Source organism: Gossypium hirsutum, chromosome D08 (assembly GCF_007990345.1).
Source record: "Gossypium hirsutum isolate 1008001.06 chromosome D08, Gossypium_hirsutum_v2.1, whole genome shotgun sequence".
NCBI classification, from domain to species: Eukaryota; Viridiplantae; Streptophyta; class Magnoliopsida; order Malvales; family Malvaceae; genus Gossypium; species Gossypium hirsutum.
Genome location: NC_053444.1, coordinates 20,921,468 through 20,949,024, shown reverse-complemented (window position 1 = coordinate 20,949,024; position 27,557 = coordinate 20,921,468).

The window sequence follows — 27,557 nt, the reverse complement described above, 5'->3', positions numbered from 1 at the left end:
TAGATTTCATATACATGGTTTAAAATAAGACGAGTGTCCCATTTGTTTATATATTTGTTTTTTTATTATACATATTTTAAACTCTCAACTCGCTTGTGAAGTCTAAATATTTTTATATAAGCTTTGTATGGGATAATTTTTCTTAAACTAAATATTTAGATATCTTCAATTAAATTTGCAACATTAAACCACACATTATTATGTTGTGCAAGTCTTTAGTCCCGATATATGCATTTGCTAAGAATGAGTTTTTCCATTTTTCGCCTGCTATGCTTTGTATTAGTTGGGTTCTGTTTTGTAGTTGCTCTAACATATATTTATAATTATATTATACTTGAAAAAGTTAATATAGACGCATATTGTAGTGCGATAATTCCTAAACAGATACCCCAAAACTAAAAGATATGGGGAGTTTTACAATTCTTATAGAGATAGGGGATATTCACTTTAGTAAGGCTTTATGTGACCTAGGAGTTAGTATAAATTTAATTACTTTATCAATATACAAGAAACTCAGGTTAGGGGAATTTAAAAACACACATATCACATTACAATTAGCTGATAGATCTTCGGTACAACCGAAATGGGTACTTGAAGATGTGTTGGTTAAGGTGCGTAGTTTTATCATTCGATCGATATCGTAATTTTGGATTTTGAGGAAGATCGTGAGATATCTATCCTATTGGGTAGACCATTCTTAGCCACATCTAGGTCCACCATCGATTTTGAAAATAATGAGTTAATCATGAAAATCAATGGTGAGATTGAGATATTCAAATGCGGTCACCAACAGAATAAGGGAAACAAGAAAAATTTAGGGAGATTATGTTATGAAAAATCTGTAAAAACCCCTAACTATTTTTAGCCAAAAAGGTATTTTCTGTGACTAGTGTAGGTCGAAAAAGCATATTCAAAAAGCGAGACAAACGAAACAAAAGAGAGTGGCATGACAAATGCTGGACTAATATAGATAGAAAATGGATTAAAGGCACATCCATGTATACACTGACAGAGCTGACAGACAAATCTGGCAGAAATACATGACATCTTTTTAAATGAAGTTAATTTTTTTTATATTATAGTATTTAAATAGACTTACGGGTAGCTTAGGATTAATTATATTTAAACTGTTTAAATATATATTATTCCGAACACTTTGAAATTCAAGAAGAAGGGCCAAAACAGAGTCTATGTAGCAACACGGGACCTCCATGTTGCAACACCGATCACAGGTTCGAAAAGTCAAACAATTCAATTTGATGTCGTAACATGGCACCTCCGTATCACGACACAATAATTAGTATCCCCAAATTCTAAAAACTTCAAGGTGTGTCACGACATCGAACCCCAATGTCGTGACATCAGTAGCCTGTCGGGGGTATCGCAACATAGAACCCTTATGTCGTGACATCGCTGTAATTTTCTACAAGATCGATTGCCCTGTTGCGCAACGCCGACTTTAACCCTTATTTTACTCGGTTTTTAAACTAAAATACCCATATTTTTATAACTAAAACACTTTCAAACTATTCCTAAACCCTTTCTAACTCTAAAACCTCCTCAACTTATTCAAATACCAAAAAACCTATTTTCTTTTTCTGCAATCTTTTCTTCTTTTTCTTTTGTTTTTAGTTTGTGCAAGAACAAAACTCTACATCAACAAAGGACTTGCAACAAACTCTTACAACGAATTCCACACATTCAATCGAGGTTAAAGGTTCCTATTTAACTTTTATTGTTCCATTGCATTGTTCTTTAGTTTCCTTGAAATATATTGCTTAATTTATTTCTTCTAGTAAAAAATATTACTGAACATGCCTCTTAGAAAGTCTAGAAGAATTAGTGAATAAGAGCCACCGGTGGTTGCAAGCCTCTCAAAATTTCCAAACCTGAATGTCTAAAAATATTTTCTAGGATTACAAGGGAAGACATTCATTCAAGAAAGGGGTTTTGAACCATCGATGATTCTTTATAAAGAAATTTGGATGCTAGTTCAGAACCATAGATGGGAATGCTTTTGCGTTACCTTGAAAGAAAATGTTGTTATCCCGGTTCTTTAGGAGTTCTTTGCATCCTCTAAGGATCAATAGTTTAGGAGACCGTATGGACAATCAAGGATACAGAGGTTTATGTCATCCCTTGGGAAATTTGTGATTTTAAAATGTTCTATACTATGATAGTGATTTTCTTGACAATATTAATGTAACTAATTTTAACGACATATATATGGATGACATTGTAAACTACTTAATTGAAGGGAAAGGTGAATGAAACCACTGACCAGATACTGGACTACCAAAAAATTTTAATCAAGCAATAATGTTTCATGTAGCTAAGATGTGGATGCCATTTTTGTGCACTAGAATTAAACCTACCATGAATGTTTCTAACGTAAACAGTTTTTGACCTATTTCGTTGTATGACATTTTACAGAGAAAATATATTTGCATCAGCTAATGAATCTATCACAATATGAAGCGATATATAAGCGGCTAGAAGGTCGGGGTTTTCTTCTCTCACCTTTTGACAACGTTATGCAATAAGGCTAAGGCTTTGATGGAAGCAAACGAACAGTTCATGAGGCCGACGAAGAGCTTAATAGGTGACTCTATGTATACCAAGTATGTTGAGCTCAATCGAAAATAAATTAAGGATTGGAACCAATGAAAAAAGCAAAAGATGAATGTAGCAGCATCTCTAAAAAGAAAAATAACAGCAGAAGGTCGAAAATAGACTATGGAAAGTGAAATTTTGGATTATGAATGGATGATCAGATGGATACAAAAAAATGGGCTAGTAGGACAAGAGTTCGCACAGCAAAATGGTATGCGAATATCAAATTTGCCCCCAACAAATATGGCCCTATGAATACATATGAAGAGTAAAGAAGTGAAGACGAGGAAGCTAAGAAAAAGGAGGACGTTATGGAGCAAGATTCCTAAGAGGATGAAGATGACAACTACGATGTGACATTCTAACTGTAACGATCTAAGCAGAGAGGGCACATCATTCATAACCCAACCTAGCAAGCACATTCTCAGTTGGAGGCTCCTTGAGAGGCCATGCCTCGGGGAGAAGAAAAGCTCGGATGAAGGGGTTAATCTCCCCATTTTGATGATTGAAAGACTATTTTTAATTATTGGATTTGTAAAACAATTAATTAGGATGATTTTTATTTTTATTATTTTAGATTAGGGGTATGAGTAACAGTAGTTTATATATATTAGTTTTTAAATTTTCCATGGAGGAATCCCATATGAAGAAATCACTACATCTATGAGCTTTAAACAGGCAAGGAATGAAGCATCCATCATAAGACTATGACAATGTCATGATCAATCGGGTAACTTCGTTCCTTATCTAATTAAAGGTTGCACATTAGGGACTAAAGTGTGAGGGGTAACATAGGATATTTAATTTTTATTTTTATGCTTTTTTCTTTTATTTTTCTTTTCAAAAAGTGTGCTTGAGCTTGTAGAAATACAAGTGATTGATTAGGAGCATGTATATAGGTTGATGTGTATTTACTGTAAATTTGGCATGATAGTGGGTGATTTTAAACTTTCAGTTATTAGACTACTAAGTTCTATATATTACACTATAAATAGGCATTAAGTAATTGAATATACAAAATGAAAGAAAGAATACAAGGAAATGAGTATGCTAGTATGAATGATAAAAGGTTAGAATTGTGATTGCTTGATTGATTAAACTTGAGAATATTGAGATGCCTAGGGAGGACCTAAGGCATAGTTTGGTAAAACCTAGAGCCAAAAATCCAACCTTATTCATGGATCCTTAGTACCCATATTTGAGTTAGAAAACTCTTATTGATGAACCTTCATACAAAACCGAAGCCAAAATATGAACTTGTACTTACCTTTTTTTTCCCCTTGAAATGCACGAATTTAAACGTCTGACCATATGTATTGAGGTATAAATAGATACATCATGGTGGTTTTGTAAAAATTAGAGTGAAATAAGAAGGAACAGTGTGATATAGTGATTATGGGTCTAGCTAAGATGTGCAAAACAAAAGAAAAATACAGAAAAAGTCAATACGAGTAGAAAAAGTACTTGAACAATCACAAATAAAAGCATTGTGAGTGAGTTTCATTGAAAAAGTCCAAAGTAAATAAAAAAGTCACAAAATTAGAAACCTCAATCATTAGTGCACACAAACTCGTAAGCTCATGTTGTGACTTCCTACTAATGCCTTATACTTTCTTAGACTACAACTCTCAGCATAAAGGATACCAATGCCTTGCTTCTAATGGTCGAATATTTGTTTCTCGACATGTGGTCTTTGATGAGAATTGATTTCTGTTTTCTACTAGAACTTCATCTATTTCTCCGGCAACTAACCGTGTCACCATCTTTCTCCCCATCGTACACTCACAACCAAGGTGCTCCATGCCTCTGAATGGTGTTAAAAATTCACAAAGTCATTCATCTCCATCTATGTCTGTATGCGTTCTTTAGTCTCCTCCTTCGGATAATGATATCGACAACTTGGGTCCTAACTTTGACACTGTCTCTCCCACACCGATTTTTTCTATTACTACGGTTGACCCTTTGCGATAATTGGGTAATACACACTCTATGATTACTTAGTCAAAGGTTGACGTATTTAAATTGAAAGTGCTCACGGTTGAGTTGTATGAACAAGAATCGTGCACTATTGATGAAGCTTTTGCATCCAAAGAGTGGAAGATAGCGGCTCAAGATGAGTATGATGCTCTTATTCAAAATCGCACTTGGAGCTTGGTTCCCTCACCACCAGGTTGACAGGTGATTAGTTGCAAATGGCTGTTTAGAATCAAACGACATCCCAGTGGTTCTGTGGCTCATCATAAAGGTCGGTTGGTTGCGAAAGGATGTTTATAGGTTCCTAAGTGTGACTTTCGTGAGACATTCAGTCCCATTGTTAAACCTGCCACTATATACACCATCCTTTCAATTGCTATCACCAAAGGTTGGTCATTACAACAAGTTGATGTGAACAATGCTTTTCTAAATGGTGATCTCACTGAAGAAGTCTATGTGCAACAACCTCTCGGATATGTTCAAAATGATACAAATGGGCAACCTCTTATTGGTCGATTAAACAAAGCTTTGTATGGCCTTGACAAGGCCTAAGAGCTTGGTTTGATAAGTTGAAAGGTTTTCTTATTTCAGTTGGTTTTGTGCTCTCGAAATCAGATGCTTCTTTATTCATTTGTATCACTAATGAATCTTGTATGTATGTCTTGGTGTATGTTGACGACATCATTATTACAGGTGACTCTTCTTTAGATATTGATAACTTTGTTCATCGTCTTCACACTATGTTCTCACTCAAAGACATGGGGTCCCTTCATAATTTTTTGGGTGTTAAGGTGAATTGTTCCTCCGGTGGGGTCCTCCACTTGTGTCAACATAAGTACATTCTTGGCTTACTTGATTGATGTCATATGGTTTAGGCCAAAAGTGTTCACACACCCATGATTAGCTCATCTCCTCTCTCTAAGACTGTGGGCAATTCGATTGATGATCCTCGTGAGTATCATAGCATTGTCAGAGCTTTACAGTATGTTGTTCTCACTTGACCCGACATAACATATGCTATTAACCGCATTTATCAATTTATGCATGCTCTGACTGATGTCCACTTTGTAGCCCTCAAACGCATTTTGCGCTATCTCTGTGCTACTGTTAACTATGGCTTACTTATACGACCATCCGAAAGGCTATCTCTAGTTCGCTACACAGATACAAATTGGGGATTAGACTTTGATGACCGTTGATCCACCACCGAGTACTGTGTGTATTTTAGGGGTAATCTCGTTTCATGGTGCTCCAGGAAACAACAAGTTGTGTCTCGATCCACTGCTGAAGCCGAATATCAAGGGTTAGCTGTTGTGACTACTGACGTTACTTGGTTAGATTATTTATTATGGGAACTTCGGTGTGAGTCTATTGATACACCGATCATACGGTGTGATAACTCTAGTGCCGTAGTAGTTGCGGCAAATCTTGTCCTTCATTCGAAATTTAAGCATGTTGAGCTCGACTTGTTTTTTGTTCGTGAAAAGGTTGTGAATGGCTCTCTCATGGTTGGAGAGGTCCCTGAATGTGATTAAGTTGCAAATGTTCTCACCAAACCTTTATCTGCCTCTCATTTTTTTTACTTCAATAGCTTCTTCGAGTTTCGACCATTATTACCATTCTTTCACACCATTATTACCATCATCACTCATATAATTCCTAAACAGCCTCCTTAGTCTCATATTCTCCTTTGGTAGCTTTTGTTCACTATCCGTATTTATCGTAGTAATTTAATAGCATGATTACACATCCAATCATCATATTACTAGAAAAACCCACATTCCCATCCTAAAATAAACCAAAACTTAATATAAATTCAAAAAATTTCGAGTATAATCTCAATATAATATAAAAAATTCAAATGTAAACTTACTATTAAATTTCCATATTAAAATATATTTATAAAAAATTCTAAACAAAGCACAAGTCCTAAGCACTTCCCCCATTAAAGAAGAGTACACCAAACCTTACTAATATTAAAGAAGAGTACACCAAACCTTACTAACATAATATTTACAAATACTCAAATATTACTAAACCCTAATTTTACTTAACAAACAATTAACAATCAAATTAAAAAGAACTTTATCACTTACCCGAAAATCTGAACATTCATAAAACTTTCTATCTTGGATTAAATTACTCTAAGATGTGTCTTTTTGTGCCAACTTCTTATAGTAACACATAACTTCACCATAGTATACGTACTCCGTTCTTGACAAACTCACAATGTTTGATCCACGTGTTTTCCATTGATGGCAACCAAAATTATGAAACCTACAAATTTCGAGCTATAAGATTAAAATATTTTAATTTGTTGAAAAATATACTTAAATCATGGAGAGAATTTCATTTAGGGTTTACAATTGAAAAGGTTGGATTTTTTTCTGTTGGGGTTCTTACATTTTAAAGATTTTATTTATTTATTTAATCCCACGTTAGCTTTTAAATAAAAAACCCTTCCCAAGTCATCTGCTTATTTGGCACTCTGGGTGGAGTGCCACATGGGGAAAGTTGACTGTTGGTTGAATGATGGAATTCGTGAAATTTAGAGTTATTACGTGGGTGAGATTGCAAAAATAAAAAAAAAGTTTTCATTAATAATTAATTGTTAAAATTAATGATCCAAAGGATTGATTGAATGAAAAAAAAAAGAGAGTTTAATTGATTTTTCCAAAAAAAGTTATGTGCTTTTTGTACCTTAAACTAAAAATATATAAAATGATGCAAATAATTGTGTTTTGTTCAACTTGTTTGCTTGACACAAAAAAGGTTGTGTCTAATTTATTTTTCTTTTTAGATATGATTGATTATGTAGTTGAGACTACTTAAAAGATAATTAATAAATAAATAAATAAACTTAATTAAAATTCTCTAAAAAAAATAATCTAGTTTTTTTTTAACAAAAGTAATTTTAAAACTCCATTTCGTATGAAAAATGTATCTGCGTTGACACAATGCAATATAAAAAGCAATACAAATTAGGTGTTTGATTCCAAAATTGTGTGTGTATTACTTGTATGAAGCCCATTAGGCATTATTGAACGAGTAAAATAGGCTTGCAATCCAGTAAGGCTACGACGTGCTGTTAATAAATATATAAAATGATTCACGGTGGTGGGTCAAGGCAATTTGATCCAATAATGGCTCAAACCTCTCTAACCAACAAAGGTGGGCCTGGAAAAATGTGGTCTAAAAAGCTTGGGCTGCTGAGCAAGGTTTATTTATTTCTATTTTTTTTAAAAGGACAAAACTCAAAAACAAACCACTTGTTTACTTGCACATTGAGAAATTAGTCTATTAATTAAATAGCTTATTAAGACTGCAAACTCACTATCATTAAATAGCTCATTAACACTCCCTTTGGAGCCACCAATTACTTTGCATTGTTAATAAGCTATTTAATTAGTAGAGTAATTTGTCAATGTGAAGTAAACAAGTGGTGTGCTTTGAGTTTTGTCCTTGTTTTAATTGTTAAGACTTTAATGTGTTTTCAGACAAAGCACTAACTGATTCACAAGAAAAAGGTGTCTAATGTCGTGTAAGATAGATAGTGTTAGGCAGTAGGGCAGGGCAGGAGTAGGCGGCGATGGATCAAGCTGCTGTGGTGACTCTGCAATTTGTTACTACTTTATCTGGTTGAAGTGGCGATTTTGTCCAATTTGACACAGTTTTAATTCAGAATAAAACATGAAGATCTGATAGGACGGTCCATGGGATAAATCAGCCGAATGCTGAAGTTACGTTACATGAATGTATAACTTTTTAACTCATCGGGACCACTTGAGTTTTTGCAGTTAAAAAAAAAGGTTGAATTGATTTAACTGGTCCCTTGGGTCAGTCGAAGGAATTGGATCTTTGGGCCTTTCATTGAATGCATGCCAATATGACCAGCAATTAGAACTAGTCTAATTTTAAATAACATCCATCACTTTATATGAGAGTCCAATTCAAGTAGGCATAAGGATGGGTGTAACCCCAACATTGTTCACTATAAATTGACATCTGCATTTAGGGGAGGGAAGAGGAGGCTTTACTTTTTTCTTCCAACTTTAAATGGATGTAATTTCGGACATTGATGAGACTCCATTCAGGGTATTCGACTATCAAGCTAACTTCAAATGATTGGTGCCGAAAATAAAGTAGTTGATTCTATACCAAACCTCAAAAGAGAAAAAGTTCGTCTACTTTGCTACCTGGATGCGCCAAACATTTAAAATTCGGTCATTCCAAAGCATTTTATTCACCATAAGGGTGAAGTAGAAAGAAAAATGATCTCAACTATTTTAATAGATTTATATGTATTAAACTCTCAATATTAGTTTCGGATTCAATTATCGAAATACTTGAGATATAAGAAAACAGTATTTCCTTTGTATTTTAATTTTTCATCATGTTTCCTAAGATTCAAACAATTGGTAAGAGTTTGACATTGTTCAAGCAGTAGGCAGCTTCCTAGGAAAAGACATAAAACTCAATATTTCAAACCAAAAAAAAAAAGATTTTATGCTATATTAATAGGTGGTATTTCGACAAGTGAAATTAATAAAAAAAATGTTATTGTGAGTATATTGGAAACAAAGTCTAAATAGAATTAAGAAAAGCAAAGTTGATGTGAAAGAAAGACTCATTCTCTTCACAACTCTTTGAAAACCAGCCGAAAACGTGGGCAAATGACCTAACCAACCAAAATACTATAACCTCTCTCTCTAATCCTTTTCTCATGAAAAATCTTGGGTGGGCTCAGGTCATTTTCGTCCTAGATCATATATATCCTTAAAGGTTCGATTATTTTAAAAAAAACTTTAGTCGCGTCTTTACATAGGAAATGCATGAGAAACAAAACAAAACAAAACAAAACCAATGACAGAAGAGCCTGTCAAACTTTCCAGCTTGTCGTCAACTGATTGGTTCCAACACTTTGACCAAAGTTACGTGAAGGATCAAAGAATCTTTGGAAACTTGGCTTCCTCTGCTTTTGTATTCAAATAAATAACGTTCAAAAAGGGTTGAGATAAGGTTGTTAGGTTAACTCATTTATCTTTTAAACACCATATAAGAATGTAATTAAATTATTAATATTGCTATTTTATTTTTAATCCCGATATATGCAAAATTATAAAATATAAGGGTAGGACATAATTTGAAAATTCAAAGAGATGCAGCTGGGGGGGAAAGGGGTCCACCACCAATTTCAAAGGTCTATCACCTTGGACTTGGCCTATTACCCACCCATTACGACTCTTTTTTCTGTTTTCACAACTACGCGTTATTTATGCTAATTCAAAGTTTCATTAACTTTTTCCTCTGCCATGTAATTTGGATGAATTTCCCCTACAAAATAATTATTACCTTCAATGTTGAGGATATCACGTGATTTCAACCTTTGTACCATTACTACAAATTATTTATGTTGGAATCAGCAAATACAAATCATCTGCTTTTGTAACCCTAATTAGTTATTAGATGATATTTAGTTTAGGAAATCTAAAATTATGGGGGGTGGAATGCCGGAATGCTGTATCATTTTATTTAATTCATTTAGTTGGAATATAAAATTGAGGTGTTTGACTAACTAAATGTAAGATTATCCTCTATATATTTTATTAAATTGTACTGATTGTTATATATATTTTTAAACAAGCTTAGTTCTTTTAATATCATTTAGTCTCAATTTTCATAAAATTATGATAAATTTTATTTTTATTACAATTTATATATTAATAAGTAAATATATGATGTTTAAATAAAATTATAAATTATGATTATAATTATAATTTTGAAATATAAGATCTGTTGTTTCATTCTTAAGAATTTTCTTTTTGTTTTTAATTAGACTTAAATTTTATTTGATATAAATTGATCTAAAATTTATTATTATATCTTTAATCTAAAATTATTAGAAAAAGGATTGTAATACCCAATTTTAGCCCGGACTCACATATGGAAACATAATCTTCGAGGATATGCAATATTAGATATGATATGCAATCTTAGATATGATATATGCAATCTTAGATATGATATGTAATCTTAGAAGATATGATTTTGTAATCTTAGAGATTTAATTTGTAAATACCCTTTAATCTTCGCCGTTGATGTAATTGATCTATACCGTTAGATTTGGGGAGGTTCAGCTATAAATAGAGGCCTTTCCCTTCATTGAAAAAGAAAAAGAATCAATAAAAAATGGAGAACGGTTGACAGATTTTTAAAGGTGGCTTACTGTTTTCTTTTTTTTTTCTTTTTCGATTATTTTTTACTTATTTACGATTTTAAAAAAGGGAGAAGGTGATACCACTGCGAATTTTATTTATTTATTTTATTTAGCACTAATAAAGTGACGCATTTCAAATGATGGAGATATTTTCCCATTTGAGCCCTATGAGTTATTCGCGCCTTTTAATTGGGCTCTTCATTTTTTTTAATTCTGTTGATTTTTAATTTAATCATTAATCTTTCATTTTAGGTTTTTAGTCTATTTTATTAATTTTGTTATTATTATTTTATTATTATATTATATATTATTATTATACCTACATATATGTGCGCATATGCATGTTAATATATATACATATATATTTTAAACGTTTTAATATATATATATACATATTATATACATACTTTATTATTATTTTATTTTCGTAGTTTTTTATACATATATATATACACATTTATATTTCATAATATTTATACGTTTGCCCATATTCTATGATTTTTATATGTTTATACATTTTTATAATATATACACATATATTTATACTCCATTCAAAGCTTATTATAAATATTTTCCACATTTTTACATTATACTTATATATTTCATTTTTTTTGTAAATGCATGAATATATTTATATATATATTTTTTGTTTTCATAAATACATTATATATTTTGTTATTTAAATTCTATAAACCAAATTTTATATGTAAATCCATATTTTCAATATACGTATACACACTTTATTTTTACATTTATTTGTATTTTTATTTACCTTCTAAAAGATGTTTTTTATTATTATTTATTTATTTTTCATTTATTAGATATTTCGTATGTCATCGTTTTTCAAATTTTGCTTATTTACTGTTTACATTATTTTTATACCATTGTAATATTTATTATTGCATTGTATATTTAATGTAGCATCACATCATTTTTTTACTCGATTTCAAACTTTTCAAAATTGAGATAATGCTTGTATTTAGGATTTTCAAGGAAATTGAGCCCTAATGTATTGAGTTCCGCTTTTCTTCGTTAAATCTAACAATCAAGCATTTCTCTTTAATCAAAAAAATAAGAACTCATTATTGAGAATTCAACACGTTGTGTCCTAATGTATTGGATGTGACGCATTGATTTCTCGAAATGAAGATTTTTTCTAAAAAATAATAAAGGAAATATTCCAAGTTTGGGATTTTGGAGGAATTGTGCCCTAACGTATTGGGCCGCGATTTCTTAAATCTTGAATAAATGGATATTCTTTTAAATTTTTATTACATGAGTATTCTGGCCTAATTCATTTTTGAGGAAATTAGAATGTCGTGCCCTAACGCATTGGGTGTGTCATTTTCTTTCTCTGAAATGATAAGGGTCTTAATACGTAACGTTTTTAAGTTTTTGCTAAGGATTATATTTTTCAAATTTTCGACATTAAGACATTAATTAATTAACTAGGTACCAATTTTTGGACATTATGAGGGTGCTAATCCTTCCTCGTACGTAACTGACTCCCGAACCTGTTTTTCTAAAACTCGTAGACCAAAGTCATTTTTAGGTGGTCCAATCACACATTAATAAAAGATTGGTGGCGACTCCAATTTTCATCGACAACTAATTTTTATTTTTTCTAAAAATAAAAAATGGTTTCGATAAGGATAATAATAAAATTACACCCATATTAATACCATTTTAAAAAACCAAACCCACTTTTGATATTATTTTGTGACATTATTATGTGCAATATTTTAAAAACAAAAACCATATTCATAGTGATATGCTCTTACATTGCTACTACCTATCACATCCCCAAAAAGTGTCTAAATTAAAATTTTCTCAATGATGTTACATATATAGCCAACTATCTGTGTTTCAAAATTCCTCTTCGTCATTTATGAAACTATTTGACATGACAATCAAGTGATGTAAGCTCTTTTTTTTAAATATCTTTGTTAGCTTGTTTCGAAATTACACGTATATATATTTTTAAAATATAAAAAAATCGATTATTTATATATTTATACAATATAATCATTCCATCAGGAGAAAAATATAAACAAATCAATCACATAAACCGGACCAACTTCAACTTGATGGCATGTGAATGGACATGTCCAAACTAGGATAAATAAATATCATTGAATTTTATTTTTGCTAATTTCTTCATTCCATATTAGATATACTATTGCTGATAGATGAGAAGTTGATTTCAAATTTTTAAATATTTGATATTATGCTAATGCTTGATATTATAAATTTTTATAATATATTAAAAAGTAAGGGATGAAAATAACATAATTTGAACACGTGTCAAATAAATATCTAATAAAAGTTTTATTACAGTTTCATTAAAATAAAATAAAATTGTTTATTAGAGGAAAACAATTACTTTGACATGCAAACCTGATTGTAGAGAAACTTAAATATTCTTTGAATTAAAAAGAAAAAAGAAAACTGTTTTGGTAGGAATGTGGATATGATTAGCAAAGTGGCGAGAAATTCCAAGAAAATATAGCCCACAATAGAAAGCAAAAAGATAAGCTCAACCACAATGGGGGGAAATTCCTACGAGAAGGATGGGAATGGATTTGGATTGGGGCTAAATTAATTCTATCCATTCTTTTCTTTCTATAAAAATTAAACATTATAATATAAATAAAAAAAAGGAGATAATTATAGAGAGAGAGAAAAGGACTTGTAGGTCACCGCTGACTTCAAAACCTTGGTGTAAAAGAAATTTGTATATATTTATAATAGTATATCTTCATCGTAAAAAAATATTATCTTCAAAACAATTATTAATTAATTTATATTTTTGTAAAAGATCAGTTGTTAATAATTGAATTCAATAATGTTTTGCATGTATACCAATAAAAAATTAATTTATAATATCTTTCAATGGTTATATTTTATATTGTTAAAATGATTAATTTAAAAATTAACTTATATGCTATGTTTTATTTAATAACATATATAAATAGTGTATAAAAAATGATAATACAAAAATATGTAAATTGATTTATTAGTTTCATATAAGAAATCTTTTCTTAGTGTAGTTTTACATAAGAATTGATGGATTAGCAGATAATTCAAATTCTAAGTCCTCCATAACATAGTGTTCTTTGGAAGGAGACAAGTCAAAGTTTGTTTTAATTTGAGAAACTTGGAATGAGGGTCGGGGGATAAAGCAGACTTTGATGTGAACGCAAAACTTTGTGGAATCTTTTTTTTGTAGACTCTTCTATGAAGTTTTGAAGTCAATTGGATAATCTTGATCAAATACAAAGATATGATAAATATTTAATAATTATAACTTGATAAATTTAGATGAGTTATTTGACTATTATATTATTTTGCTATATAATTTTAAAATTATATCTTAATTTTAGTTTTATGTGTAAAATTATGCATAAATTTTAATTTTGTATAATTTTAATTAAGAAAAATTCATAATGATTCAACTTTTACAAATCATTAACCTAATTTAAGTCTAAATATTGGTACACAAATAATTATACTTATCAAATATAAAATAATAATTTTTTTTTCTTTTTTTAAATGTGCACAATTGAATCAAAATCAAAATTTTATGTATATATTTGAATCACAAATCAAGTTTTCACATGTAAAATTACACCATATCAAAATTTATGTATTAAATTACACCTTTGATTAAAATTCATGTAGAATTTTTATATTTATCCCTATTATTTTTCAAAAGAGGAAATTTATAAATTTTTAAAATTCGGTATAATTTATGGAGAGAAAAAAGTATCTTAGTTACTGATTTTTTTATCATGAAAAAAATTAATTTTATAAGATAATTAGTTTTTTACTGCACATATTTAATTGCATGTATTAATTAAAATATATTAAAATTATGTTATAATTTTGTATAAATTTTATGATTGATATTATAGATAAATTCAAATTATTTTATAATATTTTAATGTATTTTTAATTCAAGATTTTTTTATAAAAATAATGTTTTGAATAATTATAATATATACGGTACATACAATATCGAAGTTTAAAAATATATGAAAATGTGTTTATAAAATTTATTAGAATTTTATTTAGGAAATGTATTTATAATGAATAATTTAAAATAATTTTTTCTGAAAATTCGTTTTAATTCCTTTTTGAAACTAGATTTTTTTTAATTTTATTTTTTTAATATATTTAGGAAATATTTTAAATTTTATATTCAAGTATGCTGCTTAAAAACTAAATTATTTTTAAAACATTTTTTAGTTCTTTAAATGTTATTTGAAAAACATATATATATTTTACAATTATATAGGAAATTTTAAAAACATTTAGAAAAAAAATACTTCCCTTACGTATACAAAATTGACTAATTTTTAAAATTAATTTGTGAAAATGTTAATTATGTCATTTTTTAATATTATATTACTATAGTTAATGAAAATAAAAATTATTATATTAATATTTTTCTTAAAAAAGCTAGATATACAATATTGATATTTTATTTTTCTAATTATGTTTATAATTATTTTAATTGCATGAAATAATTTAAGGTAAAACTACACCTATGGTCACTCTAAAATGATTTTTGTCCTATTTTGGTCACTCTAATTTTTTCTCAATTTTGTTATTGTAGTTAAAATAGTTGTTCAAAGTAACTACTCATGATTTCCTCTAACAGATTGCACAATCAACAATCCACATAAAACATCTTAATAAAAAATAAGAAAATATTTTTTAATTATTATTATATTATAATGTTTATATAAAGAAACGAAAGAAGTGAAATCCCTATCCAAACATTTATCTTCATTCATATTTGTGGGTTTTTTACTGTAAGCAAACCTAACCAAAGGAAAGGGAATAAAATTGAAGGCAGGAAACGAAGAATCAAAGGGAAGAAAGTAAAGGATGGAAGAAGCCAATGTCATTCCAATATGCTATTGTGGATTCCCAGCAACAATGCAATGCCCTAAACTCGATTTGATTCACCGGATTCGGATCTCGGGTGTTACACTCTTTTACCGTTTTTAATTAAACTTGTTCATACAAATTTTTCAAACTTATACATCTTATTAAGTAATGCTACCTATCCAACAAATCATCTATGTATACAATATATACTTACAACCATTTAACAAAACTTTTTACCCAATGAGAACTTATAAGTACAAATATATATATGTCACTTATGTTGCCCTTAAACACTATAACCAGCATCACTTATTTGGCCAACTCATTTTATCTACATTGTTAGGCTTATGAATAGTTTTCCTAGCCTAATCGCAGTATTCTTGTTATACTCGAACACGCCGCTTCACTCGCTCTGTAAGCATAACAACCCAACTCGCCACACCCTTGGCATAGCCTTGGCATCGTCCCTCCTAGCATGGCTTTAAATAAATTGACTTGTGACATAAAACACAGAGGTAAGCTCAGAGAACTTAGTGAGTAAAACCTTTTTTTACCTGAATCTTGTTTGAAAACTCCATTTCTATCTCATTGTTCCCATTCTTCAATTTGACTCCGGTGGATACTTTCGTTATGCCATAGGTGTCATGCTTCACTCTAAGATCAAAACTTACTTTTCATAACTTCAATATCTCGTTCACGTTCTTTGTTTTGTCCATTCATGATTCCTTAACCATTCCTATTATAGAGGGCCTTACAAACAGAATACTTTTGGTTTGCCACTCATACTAGCACACTGTTCTTACTTTAATACTGTATGGGGTTCAGTTTAACACTTCATACAATACTTTTCTTTCGAAGTTCGCTGTACACATAGTTTCCTACAGAGTGTACTATAATTATTATACTCTCAGAATGCCCTATAAGTCGTTTTTATCAAAATTCATCATGGATTCCTTTCATTCATTCAGAATCCGCCACACAGGCATTCTTTTTCGGAGATAGCCATAAAGACTTTCATGTCTAAAGATTTGCCACAGAGGCATTTCCTTACAAAGGTTCGCCATATAGGCTTACCTTTCCTGAGTTTTGCCACAAAGGCGTTCTTAAACAGAGGTTGCCACAAAGGCTTACCTTTCCTGAGTTTTTCCACAAAGGCATCCTTTACATCCAATACTCGACACAAAGGCAACCTTTACATCTAGTAGTCTCCACAAAGGCTTTCCTTTTCAAATTTTTACCACAAAGGCAACCTTTACATCCAGTACTCGCAACAAAAGCTTTCTTGTCTAGTACTCCCCACAAAGGCTTTCTTGTCCAAATTTTTGCCATAAAGGCATCCTTTACATCCAGTACTCGCCACAAAGGCTTTACCTTAAGATATTTTCCATAGAGGCATCATTTTTCTGGTGTTTTGTTGATAGGGATTTGCCTAGACTGACCACTTCTGGACGTACTAACGTCTAGAGTGTGAATACTGCAACTAAATGTATAGAATTGAGGCAGTGTTCGCAAGTATACGAGTTAGGTTGTAATATGATTTTTACAACGAGTAGGTGAGTACTCCGAGGATCATACCCAAAAGAGGCGAGTACTAAATTAAAGTTAACCTAAATGAAAATATAAGTAATTAGTAATTTAAATAAATTATATTACGATAAAATATAAATGAAGGATTTTTGGGTTTTTAGCAAAACAAAAGTGCATAAAAGAGTGAACTTTGGAAAACTATAATATAAACTTAATCATATTTAAGCATGAGTGATTAGCTTGCTTCGATGGTCATAACTAATGTAACACCCCTAACCTGTCTCCATTATCGAATTAGGGTTAGGAGTGTCACAGCAAAATGAAATAATTTATAACTTAAAACTTCTCAAGTATTTCTTTAATTTTAAATAATCAAATCATTCGTTAAACATGAAAAACATACACTTAAAAACTTAAATCGAGTTTAAAGAGCCTAAGTATGAATTTCAAATGCATAATAAAATAAAATTTCAAAATTTAAATTATTAGTGAAAATTTGTAGTTGGTATCGATACCGAAACGATACCAATATGAAAATCGATACCAAATTACTATACCATTTTCAAAACAAAATCAGGGGTATCAATAATTAATTTATGGTATAGATATTTTATAAACAAGTATCGATACTTAATTAAAAATTGATACCATTTTGGCATTCTGTTTTTCTCAAAACTTTTTCATACAGCTAGTATCGATACCTAAGTTTAAAATGGTAAAAATCTCAACTTTAAAAGTTCATTTCATGCCATAATCTTCTTAAAATAAACAATGGTATTACTTATTTAGAACCCTTCAAAACATGTTCAAATCAAACTTAGAACATAGCAAATCACTCAACCTAATTGTCTAACCAATGTGTTCTCATTGACACCACATTCCATATACCAAAACAAATCAAGTTCAACACTTAAACATTTACCAAACATGATAAATGACCATTTCAAACTCATACCATTCCTCCATAAGTTACCTACTTTCAAAAGGCATAACCATATTATTCAAACGCATATATTTACATATACATTCACAAGTCAAAAATCAAAGAATATAAACAAATAACCTTAAGCCACATCATATTGGCAAATTAGCATAAACACAACTAAGCTTGGCATAACTCAAAACAAACCATATTTCTAATATAGCATTTTAACCCCATTACATGTCATTTATAACCATTTTCCAAAGTAACAAAAAACTACCAAATGATGGGTGAATAGTGTGATTGTGTTTCGATGAAAAATCCAACTGATTGAGCTTTTTGTTAAACTTACCGAACATAATATGATTAGACCAAGCATAATTTCATTATAGCATAAGAAAAGTTTCCTTTCCTAAATACACCACCTCACAAGGTTAGTAGGTATACAAATAAGCATTTAAATCCAAAAAAATCATGAAACATGACTCAATAAGCATTCCAAATACATATCATTCATCATGTGTTCAAATAATACCCTTTTCATTTCAAGTATAAATACAAACATTTTCCATTTCTTCTTATAATAACATAAACCTTTTCATATACATACATACTCGAATCAAACATTAATCACCTGTTGGACCAAATAGAATATCATCGGATACTCGGGAAATGCTCACATGAGTTGTGACTTTATCATGTAACCGTAAATGCTTACACAAGTTGTGACTATATCATGTAACCGTCAATGCTCACACGAGCTGTGAAATGGGTCTGCTCACATGACCTATGGGTCAGGATGTTAAACTTCACGTTGTTGCTTACATGAGTTGTGGAAAATTTGTAACAAATACAGGATCTCAGCCATCGGTATGACATCCAAGACTAACACCCGAAATCATATAACCCCTAATGACATGTCATTTGTATCCTAAGTATTCATAAGGTTCAAACAGGACCATAGTACAAATCCAATTCTTTTATTTACATTACATATGTTATTTCAAACATGCTTCCATGACTGTCTACCTTTTCAAATAGAACATACAATTTAACTACCATCATAATTTGATCCAATATCAAAGTACTACACAACTAACAATCTAAATTAAACATAACATAATGTTTATTAACATTACATTTAAAACATCAATTAATAAGTTTAATACTTATACAAACTTACCTAAACTACAACGGTTGCAAAAACAGAGTCGACGACTACTCCAAAACCTTAGTTTTTCCTTGATTTGTGTCCATTTGAATCGTTTCTTGTTCTAAATAAATATTCTTGTTTAATTAATTCAATTCCATCATTTAAAATTAAATAATTAATTTAAGCCTGTAGCCCATTTTAATATTAATTTACAAAATTACCCCTAACATTTTAACCTTTATGCGATTTGGTCCCTAAATCCGAAACTTGAAAATTTGCCATTTTAAAAAGAACCCATGCTAGCTAATTTTCTTAGGGGTCCAATACAGCCCACATGATTCATCATTTTATCCTAATTCCATTGAATTTTACTATTCTCAAATAGGCCCCTAAACATTAAAATCATCAAAAATCACTTAATAAAACACTTATTTTTAACTACCAACCTTAACAATCTATCAACTAAATTCACAAACACCTCTAATTCATTCATGGCAAGTCCCTAAACATTTAATAGTTTTATGAATTGACCCCAGGCTAGCTAGATTAAGATAAAATGGTAACAAAAACGAAAAAATATTAAAAATGGGATAAAAAACACTTACATGCATGCCAAGATAGCTTGGCCGAAAACTTCACCTCCTTGCATATGGCTTTTTCCGCTGTAAAACAAAAAAGAAAAGGAAGAAGAAGAAGAAGAAGACGATGATACCATTTTTATCATCTTTAATTTAATTTTTAATTTACTTAATTACAAATTTAACCATTAAAAACCATCCAAATTACCCTAAAACCAAGAAATAATCATCCACTAACTAATGATATTGTATTATTACCTATTAAGTCCACAAATTTTCCTTTTTATACCTATTTGACACACTTAACTAATAAACATCCACCTTTATATCTTTTACAAATTAATCCTTTTTACTTAATTAACTATTTAAACATTAAAATATCTTAACGAAAATTTAATATGACATTAATAAATACTCGTAAATATTAAATTAATAATATTTATCGACTCTCTTGTCGGAATTGTGGTCCCAAAACCACTGAAAACTGGTTGTTACAACTAATTCCTATTTTGGGTTTTTATTCAACCAACTAGACGTTACCCTAGTAGGATTTATCAATCTTCCACTAGACTAAATAGTTGGCAAGAACTACTTATTTCTCGACCTCACAATCTAGATTGGTTTTATAACACCCCAAACCCAGCCTAGACGTTATGGTCGTATCTGGTAATGTCACACGATAGTGTTTTTGAAATCTCATTGTTACGTTGAAAACATTCCATGTTATTATCTTTAGTAAACCTTTGATAGAACTTAGGAAGTCATCTTTATTCATTTAAAACATTTGTTTTGAAACATCCCTCATTGCGGAAGCTTTAATAAAATAGTCTAAGTGATCATGCATTTAGAAACTACTTTAACTTTTTGAAAACTGAATTTCCTACAATCAACAAGTATAAATCCATAAAGTAAAATAAATAAATAAAAACCCCAAATCCCAGAAGTTCTTAAATTACAACCCAAATAATCAATAATAATTAAATCATAAAACGTAAATTGAAAACCATGAAGTCCTAAAATTTCTTTGGTCACTGCTGAGTATTCCGTCGCACCGATCCGTCTAAGTCTGGGGTGAGTTTACGTAAACTCAGTGTGTAATCCCGCAGAAACAAACAAACAATCAGTATTTACAGTGCACAGTTGAACAATCTTGGGCCTAAGCCCTTTTCAGTATCAGTGACAGTTTGGGCCTTAGCTTATCTCAGTACAGTGTCAAAAATGCAGTAAGGCCTTAGTCCATCACATTATCAGTAGCAGTAACAGTTATGTAGTAGCCAAATCCTACCCATCCAGCCTCTACACACTATCTCCGTCCAACCCTACACTTCATGTGAGGATATAATCAACCCATCCATCCCTACACTCCAAATAGTACCGAATGCGGCACAAAACAGTAGTTTGCAGCTGAACTGCCAGTAAATTAGGCTTAAAGCCTTTCAATACACTTCCTCCGAATAACAACCCCTAACCCAATGCAATGCAACATACAATGGATGATATGCTATTATGCAATTTCAGTACATATATTCGATTCAGATATTAACATGCTCAGTACAGATATCATTTAGTCAATTTAGCACATTTAGGGGTTTAAGTAGCGCTTACCGACCTTATAATAAGTTCACAGTCGACTTGAGCAACCTGTGCAACCTTAGAAACATTCCGGTAAAAATGGGCCCACACGCCCGTGTGTGCCCGTGTGGCCCACTCGGCCCAAATTGGCCTTGGCCGTGTGATCCATTTTTAATGTAACCCATGCTAGCTAAATATTCATATATTTTTTCACTATTTACTTATATGTTCATTCAAAGCTGTCTACTTGGGTCATTGTCCCTAAATTATTTATATCTTGAGCTACAGAATTCCAAATTAAGATCCACTTGATGTTTTCGAAACTAGACTCAAATAACTTTCTACCATAAAATATTTAGATTTTATTTCTTATCTAATAAGCACAGTAAAATTTTCAAATCTATTCGGATTCTACTGTTTGACAACTTCAACGTTTTCTTACTAAAAATTATTTATCTCTTAGTACGGAATTTGGATGATGTTTTCGTTTGTTTCTCTTGAAAATAGTCTCGTTAAAAATTTAAACATATAAATTTAATCCCCTAATTATTTTTTTACAATTTTTGATGATTTTTTGAAAGTCAGAATAGGGGAACCCAAACCCATTCTAACATTGTCTCAAAAATTCATTATATCTCATAACTTACAATTTCATTGCTTACACTGTTTCTTTCATAAAAAACTAGACTCAATAAAAATTAATTTCATATTTTATTCAAACTTTAACTCAATTTCCACTATTTTTGATGATTTTTCAAAGTTAGACTATTGCTGCTGTCCAAAACTATTTTAGTGCAGAATGTTGATTTCCAAGTTTATAACACCCTTATTTCCTTTCTCTACAATTTTTTCCATCATTTTCTCTTATTTCTCGACAGCAAACAATTTCGGCTTTTCATCAAATTCCATTTTCTACGTTTCGGGTACACACCTGGTATCGTTTCTGATGCGTAAGCACTCCTAAGCCTCCAGAACCTAAAAATCGACCAATAAATCTCCATATTAATCACTTAATTCATTTTTAATCAACCAATTTTGGAAGGAACTTGACTAAAAACCTAACAAAACCCTTACCTCGCTTGAGTAACCACAACTTTGCACAATCACAGCGTCGATTCAAAACCACTAGCCCCTTGATTAACTCCTAAATGTCGAAAAAGAATCCCCTTTTTAAAGATTAACCAAGAATAATTAACAATAGATAAAACCGTTACTTACCGAACACACACAACCAACGATAAATAACCAAATCAATTGGAAAATAAAGAAAGAAACAGAAGGGGAAAAATAATGGAAATTTTGGCAGCAACTGGGGGAAAGAATCAACAAAGGAGGGAAAAAATTAGAAGAAAACGTCAGAAAAAGTTTGGGTAATTGGAGAGAAAATTGAAACTCTACTTTTTTTTCTGCAACAATAAGATAATCAGATTATTTTTTGATAACCTCTCCCCTATTATCTCCTAAAATCACTCCCTATTAACCCACTAAAACACAACTACTCAGAATTTTTCCCCAACACAACTCTTAGCCAAAATTGGAGCAAAAATACTGTCTCCACGCCATCACAGAAAATTAAACATAGGACCTCCTTCACACCAACACTCCACTTATCCATTAAACCAGTAGACCAATTCTGTTAATTATTTGCCAACTTTTACTTAAAAGTCTACTAACCAAAGATAAGGTTTAATAAAAATACAAAAATTTGCCCAAGTCCTAGCTTGAACTTGAGACATCTTACACACCAAGAACATTTAACCACTGAAGTAGATACACAGTTGTGTCACACCTTCGCAAGAACAAAAATAAAAATTCTGGGGTGTTACAGGTTTAGGGCTAAGGTGTTCACGGATAGACCATACCAATTTTGGGTTAATTCCCACCTAAATGACTTTCTAGGGTCGTCAAGCCTAGGTTTTAAGTTCTTCCCCTCCCAAATAGCTGATTCGATAAGAAAACCTTACATGGCACTTACAAATCACGTATTTGAATGAACATTAAAAATAATTGAAGAAAAAAATTTAAGAAGAATCCTGAGATGTATTTGAATGAAGCATAGAATCCACAATAGTCTGATCGTATTTACAAATCACGTTCTTTGAAGAACACTAATGAAAAGAACTATAAAATAAATCTAAAGCCTAAGAGAAAGAGAAACTAAACTAAAATTATAGAGAAAAACTTAGAATATGAAAAGTTATCCCTAAACAACTGCTAATTAAGCCTATTTATAGATTTAGGGTAGTCGTTGTCCTCAACCCTAGGTTAGCATACATTTTCGTGTTTAATTTCTATTGTGCGGACCAAAATGCCCTAGGCTCATAATTAATCCCATACAGGGCTGGTGTCGCGACACCCTAGTGCCTGTGTCACAACACTGAAGGCAATATGTATGGCTCAGGGGTGGCCACAGGGGTGTGTCACCACACCGAAGGCAGTATGGTAATTCTTGCATTATGCTCCATATGTTGCAACATTGAATTCCCTGTGTTGTAACACAACGGCCAACCTTGAGTTCCTACGCCTTTAAATGGTCTTCTGCACACTCACTAAGTACACTAGCTCACTTTTAGGCCTCATTTGGCCCATAAGGTCAATAAAAGACTCAAAATACACTTTTTTATTGAATTTAAAGTAAAATATGAAAACTTAACTAAAGAATAATAAAAATACTTGCATTCAAGCTCTTAAAATATGAAAAGTAGTTTAATCTGCTACACCAAATTATGACAGATCAAACTCTCCCATACTTAAGTCATTTCTTGTCCTCAAGCAAGGTAAGACAGAAACAAAAAGAATAAAAGATGACCCTTGAGAAAGTATAGTACAAAGATTAGTTTCAGAGTTCATAACTAGGTATTTTTATATTTACACATAGTCCTAACATGATATATAAATGACTTACTACTTTCAATATCAAATACATAAGTTCAGTATATTACATAGTATAAAAACATTAAGGTTTTCAAATATCTGAATCCATCCATAAATCATACAAGTAGTTTGATTATCCTAGCAGAATACAAACATTTGTTAATGTAATTGCTCAAAATAATGTCAATTCATGAATAAATTTACCTAGGTCACATAGGGCTTTTCAGCTTGTAATGTTCTAAGGCTTACTACAGGTATGTAACAAAAATAGTTTGGCACATAGTATTTTTCCTTATTCTTCCCCCTTAGTAACCCTTGCTTGCTCACCATCTTATTTCTCCTTCTCTCACATTCCTTATTTCTTCACAGAGGAAGTCACAACATAATATAGCAACTACGGCTAACTAACTAGTTTTTGTGCACTATGACTGAGTTTTTCTAATTTTGTGACTTTGTGACTTTTTGATCTTTTTCAACACATCTCACTCACAATGCTTTTAATTCACGTGCTTTTTTCTACTCGTTTTGATTTTCTTTTTGATTTTTTTTTGTTTTGCACATGTTGGCTAACATATAATTACTATATCACACTGCTTCTTCTTATTTGACTCTATTTTTACAAAATTCGCATGATGTATATACTTAACCTTTACTACGTATGGCCAATCATCTATATTCATACAATTCGGGACCAAAGAGAAAGGGTAAGTACAAATTAGTGCTTTTGGCTCAAGTTTTGCATGAAAGTTCATCAATAAGTGTAATATATAGAATTTAGTATTGTAATAACCAATGATTTAAAATCATTTATTGTCATGCCAAATTTATAGTAAATACAGTCAGCCTATGTACATGCTTCTAACCAATCACTTGTATTTCTATAAGCTCAAGTACACATTTGACAATAAAAATTAAAAGAAAGCATGAAAATTTAAAAACAAATTCCCTATGTTACCCCCACACTTTAGATAATACATTGTCCCTAATGTGCATCCTTGAAAATGTAAGGAAATAAGTTACCCGATTGATCGTGACGTTACAATGGTCTAATGGTAGGTGCTTCTTGATAAAAGATCGTAAATATTATGCTCCTTTCACGTGAAGTTTTTACATAGAAAATTTGAAAACACACAAGGTATATAATTAAAGTATTTCTATAAATTTATCTAAATTAATTTTCCTAACTTGTATAAGGCTAAAATATGTTTGTATAACTCCATATATATAGATAAGGTTTTTTTAAGAAAAAGAGTTAAAAAGAACTTCCTTATTCATCTCCTTCATGTAGTCTCCGTTTTCTCCTTTATTCCTTTTATCTTCAGTGAAGTATTACAAATTGTTTGTATAGTTCGTCTCCTAATAATTTCTTTGGAGGTTTCAACTACGTGTCTAGTGAATCCATGGATAGTCCTGCCATTTTGCATAATTACGCTATTAGATGTGAGAAGTATATTCCTTTTGATTGATCCCATACACATTCAATCATACTTTGGTAAATCCAAGTACCTATGCATATATGCTTATTTTGCAAAATCGTATATACCAGAATAGCCTGTATTGGGTTGATATTGGAGATGTCTGCTATGTGCCAAATTCTTGAACATATGAATTTTTTCCAAAAATTTTCCTTTGGAGTCATTAATGCTTGATTGAGTGTCGCTGGTATCTTTCTACCTAGTTGATACGTCCTTTCTTCTTTTTCTTCAGTTAAAAATATCAAAACTTCTTCCATGTCTACGCTTTTGAATTGTTTGAGATTTGTTCTGAACATGTAATCACGAAAATAGTATGGAGCCTCAAAAAATTGCCAAATACTTCTTTTAGTTACCAATAGTTGACCCCTCTAACTTTGACATGTGTTCGCATATCATAATATGCTATTGTTGCTTCTTTTTCTTTCAATGCGAGATAAAATTCCTGCACAATAGGTATTATTATCAATTCTTTGGGTGGTAGGCAAAAGGTAGTCCATTCAAGTTTAGTTGCAATTTCTCAGACTCCCTTGTAGTTCCTCATTAAAAGGGTCAAATCCCTATTCTTGGACAAATGTATTGGGGTGTAACTATTGTAGGTATTTGTCTGTGTCGTTTACCTAGAATTCAACAGATGTATTCATGATTTCAAACAATAATTTGTAATAAAATTGAACCTAAATTTGATGTAATGTCCTCTTTCGCGATTGTTGAATTGGTTGAGAGGTTATAGAAAAATCCTACAATTTTCACAAATTCTGGAAAAGGAAAAGGTATTTTTGTGGCTTATTAACTTCTAAGGAAGGATAATGATTAGAATTAAGGGTTAAGGGTGAGTTAGGGATGCTATTTCTGAAGAGATACTAATTAATTAGTCCTAAGTATACTAAAACTCTACTACAAGCATGTATTAGGTTATTGAGTTCAGAACAAGAAGTTATGTAAGGTTGTCGCGACATCCCCATTGGTTGTCATGACACTGAAGGCAATTTGCTTGTGTTGAATTTCATTTGGTGTCGCGACATGTTATGCTGATGCTGCGACATGAAGAGCAGTTTCTATTATGATTGATTATTGTTGTTAGACCCTATTTGTTTCACTTTCTTCATTTGTCTCCCCTTCACTTTCCATAGTTTCTCTTCCTTCAAATTGACCGCATATCACCTTGCATTGTTACACTTATTTTTCGATTACTTCTTTAGTCGTCCCTCCAAAATAATGTTTTACTCTTTAACCATTGAATAGAAAATTTTTCCCTCTGTTTTATATAAGTTATATTGCCTTGTGAGGTGTCACTTCATTTATAGTTTATGGTCCTATCCATCTTGATTTTAATTTTTCATGAAATAATTTCAATCTTGAATTGAACAAGAGTACCTTTTGTACTAGTAAGAACTCTTGTTTTCTTATTCTAGCATCGTGCCGGAGTTTGCTTCTCTTTTTATATAGTTTAGCATTTTCATAGGCCATAAAGTGAAATTTTTTCAATTCTTGCAACTGAAATAATCTTTCTTTCTAGGCCAATTCGGGGTCTAAATTCAATTATTTTATTGCCCAATATGCCTTCTTCGCTAGCTCAATTGGTAAACGACAGTTTTTTCTGTAAACTAGTTTGTAAGGGTACATGCCTAAAGGGGTTTTGTATGTTGTTCTATAAGCCCATAGTGTGTCATCTAATCTCGATGCCTAATCTTTCCTATTTGGGTTGACAATTTTTTTCTAATATTTGCTTAATCTCCAGGTTAGTCACCTCTGCTTG